Consider the following 11,762-nt stretch of genomic DNA (forward strand, 5'->3'; position numbering starts at 1 on the left):
CCACTTTTTGCTAGAAACTCATATTAATACTTGTTAGGAGTGTTACCCTCCAGTTGGATAGTTGATAGTGATTGTCCGTGTGAGTTATCTCATTATAATATGTATTACAATATATATCCATGTATGTTAGGATATAAAAGCTAGTACAGTAGAGTCGAAAGTATAGTCTCTATGAGCTTAAATATTGTTGTACCAGTAGAGCCAAGGGTACAGTCTATATGTGTTTAAAATAGAGCCAATGGTATAGTTTCTATGTGCTTATATTTTATTATACTTGAATTATTCATTACGGTTAAGTGAGCGGTTGACGACAGAACGACGACAGGTCGGGAGACTATAGATATGTGTGTTAACGAAGAAATGGTAGGTAGGCCGTAAGTGTAGATACACATATTATTGGTGGATCGACGAAAGTTCATGAGCCAATCAGTGGGTTGACTAAAGGTGGTGAACCATTGTTTGTATGCATGTATATGTATTGTGATATATGGTATTTTAGGGAACAGACTAAGTTTCGTGCTTACCCAATTGATTATAAATGATTTCAAATACTTCTTCAGATATTGAGAAGGACAATGCTTGGTTGTACATGCACATTTTGTCTTCCACATTATTTAATTATATTCTGATTTAAATAAATGGCTCCAAATAAAAATGAAAAATTTTGTTATGAAAATCAGGACGTTACATATAAAAATAATAATATGATAACTATGAGTCATACTTATCATATTAATAACTAATAATTAATATATAGTCAATGAAGCAACATAACTATTATGAGATACATACAACTTCATATATCAAAGGGCTTTTAGCATAACAGTATTAAGTCTTACCCTCTGTTTTTAAGGTCAAGGATTCAAATTGGGTCTAAGACAAATGGATTAAGTAATAGTTTAGGAGCAATGCAATCAATCATTATCCGAACGCACAAAATATCAATAACTAATAATTAATGTGATACAACAAAACAACTTTTAATAGAAATAAAATAATACGACGCACATGTTTTAACCTTATATCAATCATTAATAAGATACTACCTCTTTTTCTATGTTATCATTTTCACTTTCTCCTTTAATAAAATATAAACATATATTTGTAAAGTTAACATCATTTAAAAGAAACCGGGTATTAGCGGCCACGTAGCCATTAGCAACGATTTATGGTATTACCGAGAGTAATTACACGATTCATTTATAGTGTACGTGTCAAGTTGCATATTTATTCTTTATTTTTAATTATTAACTCAGACAGTTTTTTTTATTCGTCTCTTTGCTATTTCTTTTCCATTTATTTTTTTTAAATATTATTGATTTTGGGGTTTTTAATGAAAAATAAATAAAAGTGGGCCCACACCTTTTTATACCTTTACGCTCTTCGACCTTTCCCTATCAAAATCAAAAGAACAGGAGCTTCTTCTCCCCTTTGCTCTCTTCTTAGTTCTCACAGGATCCTTCGACAACCTTGTGTTGTCATCAGAATTATCTAAGCATAAAATATTACAGAAATGTAGCAAACTTCCACTGTCGAAAATGTCCAACCTTTAAGACCTCGTCTTCTTCCCGAAAGTTTATGTCCCTTTGAAGAAACTGGAGATGTTAAGGTTGTATCAGGTGAATAAAACCACCACCACCATCACCTTCGATCACTGTCGCTGTCAAGAGAGGCAGCTTCTCCAGAACTGCTTCCCTTCCTCTTTCTCCGCCTATCTCCTTCCCATCCCATTCTCTCTGTCTCGATTGTGGGCTTGATTTCCGGTTCGATTGTGGGTTTGATTTCGGGTTCAATATTCTGTTTGATTTCAGCTTACATTTTGAGTTCCAAGTTGGAATTTAGGTTTCATTTTGAGTATCAAGTTTGATTTTAGTTTTTAGGTTTAATTTTCAGTTTTAATTTTGAGCTTCATGTCTGCTTTCGGTTTCAGTAATGAGTGAGATCATTTTGAGCTTTAGGTTCTTGAACGATAATGATTTACTTGAATCTGAATCACTCAGGAGTGATTTCACTTTTGATTTTAAGCTTTAAGCTTTGAGTGATTTACTCTGACAGTTGCGACGAAGAGGGAGGAGTGAGTCGTGAGGGTAATGGTTATATGAGAGATGTTTGATGGTGTGGCTGGTCCAGGTCATTTGTTATTGGTAATGAGAGACGGACGGTTTCCCACGAAGATGGAGATTGCTTCCGATGGAGATGCAGGTCAATGTTGACAGGGTTGTGCTTAGGGTTTTAGAGGACAGAAGATGGAAATGGTAAAAGGAGGTGGGGTGGACGACAAGTTTAAAGAAAACATTTTTTATAATAATTATAAATAATTAAAAATCTGAAAAATAAATGAAAAAGAAACCAAAAGGACATTATAGTCATTTTATGTCTGTCGCAACTGTTAACAATATAAAGAACGGTCATAGTTAATTTTAAAAATAAGGATTAAATGTGCAATTTGACACTTACACTAGGAACGAATCGTGTAATTTACTCTATTACCGGAGACAATACTATTAACGACGTTTTGTAAGCAATAACGGTGATTTGTCACTGTTATTACCTTTAGGAGCGAGTGCATGCACTTTTAGCGGGGATATTTCCACTGAATAAGCATTTGATCAGGAAACTGTATCACAAGGCTGCATTTAGACGTGGGCAACAGGAGTTGTTGTTATTTTGACATGGAAATGTAAAAACAATGTTATAACGCCTGAAACACCGCGCCCCACATGCGTTACTAGACGTTATAACGCGTTATTGTGGTAACGTATGAAAACTACATTTTTTCAATCCAAATTTAATTCCGATGTATACATTTCGATTTTGAACCGTTGTAAAATGGTCAAAAAAAAATTTAATTTTACAATCTTTTTACCTCTTTTATATATATATATATATACCTTATTTTCCGTCTTTCGGTTTTGCACAATACGAAACGTACGCGAACATCCTCAACACTCAAGACAACTTTTTCAATCCCGCATCACCCCCACCACAATTCCATACAACCCTTCTACAAAACCTTTTCAACCCATTTGCTACAATGCAATAAAATACCACACAACCACCACCCACCCAACAAATGGTACCCGAGCCGCAAGCGGGGGGGGGGGGGGGGGGGGGGGGGGGCGGAAAAAACGGCCCAAAAAGGAAGAGCACGAAGGAAAGGGAAAGCGGTTGCAATAGAGCAATCAGATGACTAACCTCCAACATGGTGGACCGCAGGAGAGGAATACGCGTTGGCGGCAGTGGTGGAGATAGACGGGACGTTGGGGGAACAGCTGTACCCCCAAAATAAATTTTATATATTAAACTTTACATTTAATTTTCTATATGTAACGTAAGTAAGATTAACCACCTTGCACGCCTAGCTCGAAACATTAAATCTTGATGCCTGCTTTTTTTTCTTCTCATGAATTGAAGTGATTGCTACCGAGAGTTTAGAGACAATAGCAAGATCGATATTCCGCCATCCATTCAAAAACTTTTGTTAAAAAATACAATTTTCAAGAGGCTTCATGTTTTCACGCATATTTTGATTGTTCAAATGTTATTTTAAATTTTGATTATGTTTATACCCCCGTATTAAAATTCCTAATTCCGGCATTGGTTGGCGGTGGCTTGGTGCGGGACATCAAAAAATCCAATGCAAGGAAACGATATAAGAAAAGTTGTTTTTTGGGAAGCCGTGATCGGGAAATTTCGTACCATTTTGAAGAAGGATGAAAAGTACCACAATCACAACATGTTGAGTAGCAAATGGACTCAAATAAGCAAGAAGTGCACAAAGTTCAATTCTATCCACAACGAACTTTCTTTGCACAAGCAAAGTGGTGCGACCGATTTTGATGTTTGTCGATAAGGGACCAATATCATGTCGACACCGGTCACGGTTTTTAGCATGAATTTTTTTAGGAGATTGTCAAGAAAGACCCAAAATGGAATATAACGGACACATTTACGGAACAACAATCGAAGAGGTCGCACGACTCGGGTTCGGTCGATGTTTCGGACGTACGCACAAACATCGACTTCGATGCGGACACGGATGAGATACCGGACAACTTGAATGACCTTGAAGAGATCTCCCCGCCTCGACGACCGATAGGCGGTGACAAAGCAAGGCGTGCTCAACGACACGCGGAGGAAGGCGAAAGTAGACATCGAGAGTAAGCCGAAATGAAACAAAAATTTGACGATCACAATGAAATCACGCGTAAAAGATATGAGTTGCAACGTGATCATTTGAAGTTCTTTCATCGCGAAGCCGAGGAAGATGGCATTGCGAAAGAATTGACAATTCTTCAAACTAGCGATAAAAATTTGCCACCGAGACGGTTTGAACTACTTCGATAAATGAAGGCGAAGAATTGACAATTCGTTGTAATGTTTTTTTTTCTATAAATGTTATTTTTCGTTGTAATGTCGTTTTTTTTGTTGTAACATAGTTTTTAATTAGTATTTATTTTAATTATGTGTTATTTAATTTATATGTTTTTTAAAATTTATTATGAGATAAAATAAAAAAAATAAAACAAAATAGAAAAATGGAAATTATAAAATGAAAAAAAATTAAATAAAAAATGATAAGTATTATTATATGTTATTTGGTTTTTCAACTTGGTTATTATAAAAATATAAATAGGATAATAAGATGCAAACTTTAAGTGTAATAAATATTGTACAAACCCACCATCGTTATTACTTGGATACCATCAACTACTTTTAGGACTTTTTTTATGGGCAGATAGCATTAAATACGTAACTGTAGCTAGTACGTTTGTACTTGTGACGGTTTGGGTCCCTATGCCGTGCAAGGGCTTGACCATCAAGTTCACGTAGTTAAGTTGCAGGCCATGTATGACTTTTCGAAGTTCTTCTCACAAGATAAAAGTAGGAAGAATAACATCGGAGATTTCTTATCAATTCTCAAAAAGGTCTGCAATCAGTTTAATTAAAAGTCTTGTTTGACCGTTTTTTAACCTTTGCTTGAAATTAATTTTAGGATGGAGTTTAAGTCCTTTGGCTTTGAAATACATCAGAGATTTCTTATCCAAAAATACAGTAAATCAAAGTATTGAATGCCAAAAACCACATGATGTTAATGAAAAAACGCAAGCCCGGATATGAACTCCAGGTACTCCTTCTTGGACTCAATCTCATCAACAGCAGCACCTTTGACATTAGAGAGCCACTTCATCGTATCATCAATTGCATACTGGATGTTCTTCAAGACCTTTGGTGTGATATCATTTCTTTTGATCTTATTCTTTAGCGCATATATACAATCCTCCAACGCATTGTATGCTTCAGCTTTTCTCTTGTACTCTTGATCCTCAAGCTTAAACTTCTCAGCATCTTTCACCATTTTCTCAATCTCTTGCTTTGACAATCTTCCACTTAGATTGGTAACAGTAAGGCTTTTGGTCTTACCAGTGGCCACTATCTTGGATGTAACTGTGAGGATACCATTATCATCTATTTCAAAGCAATCCTCAACTTTTCCGACACCCTTAGGAGCAGGTGGTATTCCAGATATTCTAAACGATCCCAACAAATAGTTATCAGCAGATCTAGTCCGTTCACCTTGGTACACCATCATCTTCATAGCAGATTGGTTGTCAATGGTTGTTACAAAAGTTTCGGTCTTCTTTGTAGGTATAGGTGTGTTCCTTGGGATCACGACGCTCATTAGTTCCCCTTTTACCTGCAAACCAAGTGACAATGGAGTGACATCCATTAGCATCAACTGTTTTACAATCTTCGAAGTTTCACCACTTAACTTTGCTGCCATAACTGCCGCTCCATAAGCCACAGCTTCATCAGGATTGATGTTCTTGCATGGCTCCTTCCCATAAAAAAACTCCTGCAACATACGTTGGACTTTTAGTAACCTAGTTGAACCACCAACAAGAATCACCTCATCTACATCTCCTTTGTTCATATCTGCATCTTCTAAACATGCCTCCACTTTGCTCAATACACTCTGTAAATAAGTCCATATTAAGCTCCTCAAAATTGGCACTAGTGATTTTCATCGAGAAATCAATACCCTCAACCAAATACTCGAGTTCTATCGGTGCTTCTGTAGCATATGAAAGAATTCTCTTTGCTTTCTCACAAGCAACTTTCAACCTTCCTAGTGCTCTTTGATTTCCTCTCAAATCCTTATTCCATTTCTTGTTAAAATCATCAACACAATAATTTACCATTCGGTTGTCAAAATCCTCACCTCCCAAATGAGTGTCACCAGCAACAGCCTTCACCTCAAATTTACCAACTCCATCAATGGTGAGAAGAGAGACATCAAAAGTGCCACCTCCGAGATCAAATATAAGAACATTCTTCTTTCCAGTAAAAGACAAATTATTGTCTACTGCATAAGCAGTTGCAGCTGCTGTTGGCTCATTTATTATACGCAACACATTTAGTCCAGCAATAGCAGCAGCATCCTTGGTTGCTTGACGCTGAGAATCATTGAAATAAGCTGGGACTGTTATGACAGCATTTTTTTACGGTGTCACCTATATACGCCTCTGCAACTTCTTTCATCTTGCTAAGAACCATTGATGAAATTTCTTCCGTATAAAATTGTTGCTCATGACCCTTATGAGTGACCACAATTTTTGGCATGTCGATATTCCCTTCTCTGACCCTAAATGGCCATAACTTAATGTCTTCCTGCACCATGACTTCACTGAACCTCCTTCCGATCAACCTCTTTGCATCTAAATATCCACAACCAATTAGCCAAGTTATAAATTAAAAATTAAGTTAAAAACATTGAAGATTAAACATTGGAAAGTGTAAACTAACTGAATACGGTGTTTGCAGGGTTCCTTGCAATTTGATTCTTGGCACCATCACCAACTAGACGTTCGGATTCATTGAATGCAACACAAGATTGTGTCGTTCGATTGCCTTGATCATTTGTTATGATCTGTATTCGATCGTGCTTCCATACAGCAACACATGAGTATGTTGTGCCCAAGTCGATGCCAATTGCTGGAGCATGGCCTCCCCCACTCACCATTACTCTTCAAGTTCAAATAAATACAATCTGCAACAACACTATGAGTTTATGAGTGAGCTTTCAGGCTTTACTGGTTATATAGCATGCATTGTGATCGTTGGGAACATATAGCATTTTTTGAAATTTGCTATCTAAGAGAAGGTGTCTTTCTGGTTTCCAATGGATACGTTTACAGTAGGAAAGGCTTTTGAAGTCACTTTGTCATAACATGATGATAAAAACACTTCATTTACCTGTACGTTTGATTCTACACCGTTCTTAAAAAAATACTGTACTGCTGTACTTAATTAATTAACACAAAGTGTAACCGAAAAAATAATTGCAAGTAAAAATCAAACAAAGAACTAACAGCATGATGAAAAGCACATAGAAGATTTGGCTCGAGCGTGTATGAAGAAGTGGAAAAAAAGATAAACGGGACCAAAAGAATCACAACTTAAAATAGACATAACTTTTGACCGCTAAAAGTTTGGGGACATACTAAAACATTGCTAGAAAGCTATCCTTATGCTCGAGACCAAAGGCGAAATATAGAGAAAATGGATCTGAAGCAGGAAGCGAAATTAAAATGGGACATAGATGGAGAGGAAACTAGCAAATTCATTCATGGAATCATCAATGGTCACCGGATGAATAACATAATAAACTGTTTAATAATTGATGGTGAATGGTCCTTCAAAGAAGTAATAAATTTAAGAAACTTGATGTTGGACACAGAGATTTTCTTGATAGACCCTTCATGCTTTTGGAGGTAGAGGCGATTTGGAGTTGTGGCAATCGATAAAGCTCTGGATCTGATGGTTTTACTTTCAAATTTATTAAAAAAATTTGAGACACAATTCAAGGCGATGTCTTCAGGTTTATTAAGAATTTGGAGAAGTAAAGGTTGCAATGCTCCATTTATTTCTCTTATTCCAAAAGTAAAAGATTCTTTATATTTGAAATAGGCCAGTTAATTTAATTTGTTGTATGTACAAAATTGTGTCCAAGCTTCTTGCTTTACGAACTGAGAAGGTGATGAACAAACTTGTGGGTTTAGAGCAATCAACGTATATAGAAGGTAGAATTATTATTGATGATCTTTTGATCATCAATAAATTGTTCACTTGGGCTAAGAAGGTCAAAAGAAAGTCTTGATCTTTAAAGTTGACTTTGATAAAAACGTCCAATTCGTTAAGTTGGGGATTTTTAGATTCGATTATGGAACAAATAGAGTTTAACAATAAATGGATGAATTGGATTATAGGTTGTCTTTCTTCCGGGAGAGCTTCAATTATTGTTAATGGCTCGGCGACAAAGGAGTTTGATATCCGTAATGGAGTTCGTCAAGGTAATCCTTTAGCGCATTTTCTCTTTATACTCACTATGGAGGGTTTTAGTGTTACCATGTGTTTGGCTTGTGATCAACATCTATTCAATCGTATTCATCTTCCTAATAATGGTCGTCTATTATCTCACCATATTTAGGTGGACGATGTTACTTTTACTGGGGAATAGTCTCAGATGAATCTCATTAATCTAAATAGAATCTTGATGTGTTTTTTCTTAGCTTCCGGTTTAAAACTGAATCTTTGCGAAAGTAAGGTTTTGGTGTTGGAGTCAATTTTGAAGAGGTTGAAAGCCTTGCAAATACTCTTTGTTATGAACCCGGTAAATTTGCTTTCACTTATCTCGGTCTTCCTATTGGTGCTAATATGATAATGGCCAAGCATTGGATTCCCATTGTTGACAAATATAAGGCGAAATTATCTTCTTGTAAAGCGAATAACTTATCATTTGGTGGGCATCTCACGTTTGTTAAATTTGTGTTTGGCAGCCTACCCGTTTACTATTTCTCGCTTTTTATGGCTCCTAAAAAGATTATTGATTTCTTGGAGAGGATTTAAAGGAATTTTCTTTGGAATGGGTTAGATAATAGTAGGAAGATACATTGGATTGCTTGGAATACGATTGTTTTACCCAAGCAAAAAGGTGGTTTAGGAGTTAGATGTCTAAGGAAGTTAAATGTTGCTCTTTTGGCTAAGTGAGTTTGGAGACTTAAGACAGAAAAATATAGTCTTTGGTCCATGTGTATTAGAGCTTGGTACAACACCAATTGCATTGAGGGTAAGTCGATTGCTAGGGCCTATCTCTTGGGTTCATAGGGGCAATGACTAATTGCAAAAAAAATTTAGATGATTGGTGCAATAACTTGAATAATATGTTTGAAAGGTCACAACTAGCATTTTAGCTAGAAAATTCTATTGCTGTGTAACCATTAAACTATTGTAAAACATATACTCTAAGTAAATCTCACTCAATGCTCATTCAAATTCCCCTTTCATGTTCAACAAAGAGTCTGAAAACTCTAAGAATCTCGGGTTAAGTCCATATTGGACTAGGATTTCCTTATTGGGCCTAATGGACCAATAAGCATTCAATTCAACTATTTTGGGCTTGGAAACCCTATTTGGATTCTAATTGGACCCACTTCCATAAAACTTAGCATTTTGGGCCATTTTGGGTCCAAAATAGATTAGTTTACCCTAATGGGCCTTATTGAGCCATTAACGAATTAATCTGCCCTAATGGACCATAAACTCTTTTTTTTTTCTTTTTCCTTCAAAATGGGCCGTGAGCTATCTAATGAGCCCATTGGGCCAAAAAGTAATCATTGGGCCTCATGATTTTGAGTAAAGGCAAGTCAAGGCCCAAACTACTCCACCCTTTCTCCTAGCCCAAAAAGCCTCGGCCCAACACCATTAAAAAAATGAAAAATGAAATGGAAGGGGGGGGGGGGAGTTGACTTTGGAGGTGTCACCTCCATATTACTCACCATGTAACAAGGCAAGCTATCTCATATTTCCATGCAAGTCACCTCATCCTTCTCTCCCCTCTCTTCTTCTACTCATGGCCTAAGGTAACCACATACACACACACTACATCAAATTCTCTCAAACACTCTCAAGAATCATTCTCCTCTTTCCATCAAGAATCTCGAAATTTTCTTGTGTTTCAAGAGGGTTTTCACAAGATAATCATCATTGCTTGGTAAGTCTTTACACATCCAAGTTATATAACTCCATTCTCATGTTAGATCACTCCTTTAAGCAAGTTTTTGGTGATCATACTCCTAGAAATCTTCTTAAGTTCGAGATCCACTCAAGGGAGTTTGCTAGGGCCGAAAATCACTTCATCTCTTTCCATTCTTTATTCAAAAACTGAAACATCAAGCAAAGGTGAGTTCATACCCCCCCCCCCTTTGTTTTTGGTTTTTACATGATTTTTGAGGGAGAATACAAGTAAAATGTGTAGATATATGTGTTATATGCATGTCTTGTGTGATTTGTTAGTTTATGTTGTAAAAATATGTTAGATCTTGGCAAATCACGGCTTCTTAAGAAACATTGAGTTAAGATCCATGAACTAAGACACCTTATACATCAAACTATCAAGTTAAAAGTGTTATATGTTTACGATACAAAAATTTAAGGCAAAAACTTTGTTAAGGGTCATAATTGTCAAGAAAACAAAAGATAAGCGAAAAAAAGTAACATTTACGTTTTTATGGGGACCAAACAGGTCCTACAAGTACAAAAAGGGATTTTTTATGTTAAACATACTTTAAAAAGGGTCAAAAATGTAAATTTGAGCTTAATGGGCCAAACTTTTGGGCCTCACGTTTTTGGGCCCAAATTTGCGAAAAAATGAAGTTTTTGGAATTAAAAATGTAATTTGAGCAAAAATTGAGTCATAAATATAAATAAATCAAATTTAGGGGTGAAAATAACATTTATTTCCAATTTGGACCAAAAATGTAACTTTTACCAAAATTGGGCTGAAAGTGTAAATTTTTACAAACGAAGGGCTGAAAATGCACTTTTCTGTAAAACTAGGTCTTAAATGTCAAAATATATATTTTTGGACTAAAACTGTGAATTTTTAGACATTTGGGACAAAATTGCAAATTTTTACAAATTATAGACTAAAGTGTTATTTTTACAAAACTTAGGCCTTCAATGAAAATTTGAGACTTTTGACCAAACATGTTGTCTTACGAAAAAGGTGACTTTTTTAAAATAAATTTGGTAGATCACGATCTAAAATAAACAATGAAATAATGTGAATGGATGGAATACATCGTTAACAATTTTTTTTATTGGGCCTAATATTCATCTTACGTGGCCAATGGGCCTTAAGGGCCCATTCAAGTGTATATTGAACCCAATATCTTCCATGACATGTTTATTGGGCCTCGCGACCCATTTACATGTGAATTTGGGCCTGAGTTATGGGTCACATGTACTTTGGCCTTTGTGGTCTGTTTACATGCCTATTGGGCCCAAATTACCCACTTACATGTTTTTGGGCCTTTGTAACCCATTTACATGCTAATTGGTCTTGGACTGAGATTCACATGCTAGTAAATCATATCTATACCTTCTCATAACTAGTGAACTTTGTATACTTATAAATGTACCTTTGGTTTGGATAACGCATAACATACACGTAAACGTTAAGCATTGTTTGAAAGGTTGAGAATCTAGTGAGACGTGTCGGTTGGCACCTTGAGTGTACAGTCGTAGCTTGTAGTTATAATCAGAGTCTCCTGGAGGGAGAGCGAGAGTTTGTATATATAGATCCATACGGGGTGACCCCCCACGCCTTAGTTGTTCGCTACAACTAGACTAGGCCAGTCTAGGGCGACAGAATCTTGAGCAAATATTGGCATTTGGAAAAATGTTAAGACAAGCAACCT

The 11,762-nt window shown here is 36.1% G+C and overlaps 1 pseudogene; it reads right to left on the minus strand.

Moving 5' to 3' along the window:
• Positions 1 to 5,030: 5,030 nt before the first annotated feature.
• On the minus strand, positions 5,031 to 7,101 carry LOC111917552 (heat shock cognate 70 kDa protein-like; annotated as a pseudogene).
• Positions 7,102 to 11,762: the final 4,661 nt, after the last annotated feature.

The sequence above is a fragment of the Lactuca sativa genome, chromosome 8, assembly GCF_002870075.4.
Source record: "Lactuca sativa cultivar Salinas chromosome 8, Lsat_Salinas_v11, whole genome shotgun sequence".
Lineage (NCBI taxonomy): Eukaryota > Viridiplantae > Streptophyta > Magnoliopsida > Asterales > Asteraceae > Lactuca > Lactuca sativa.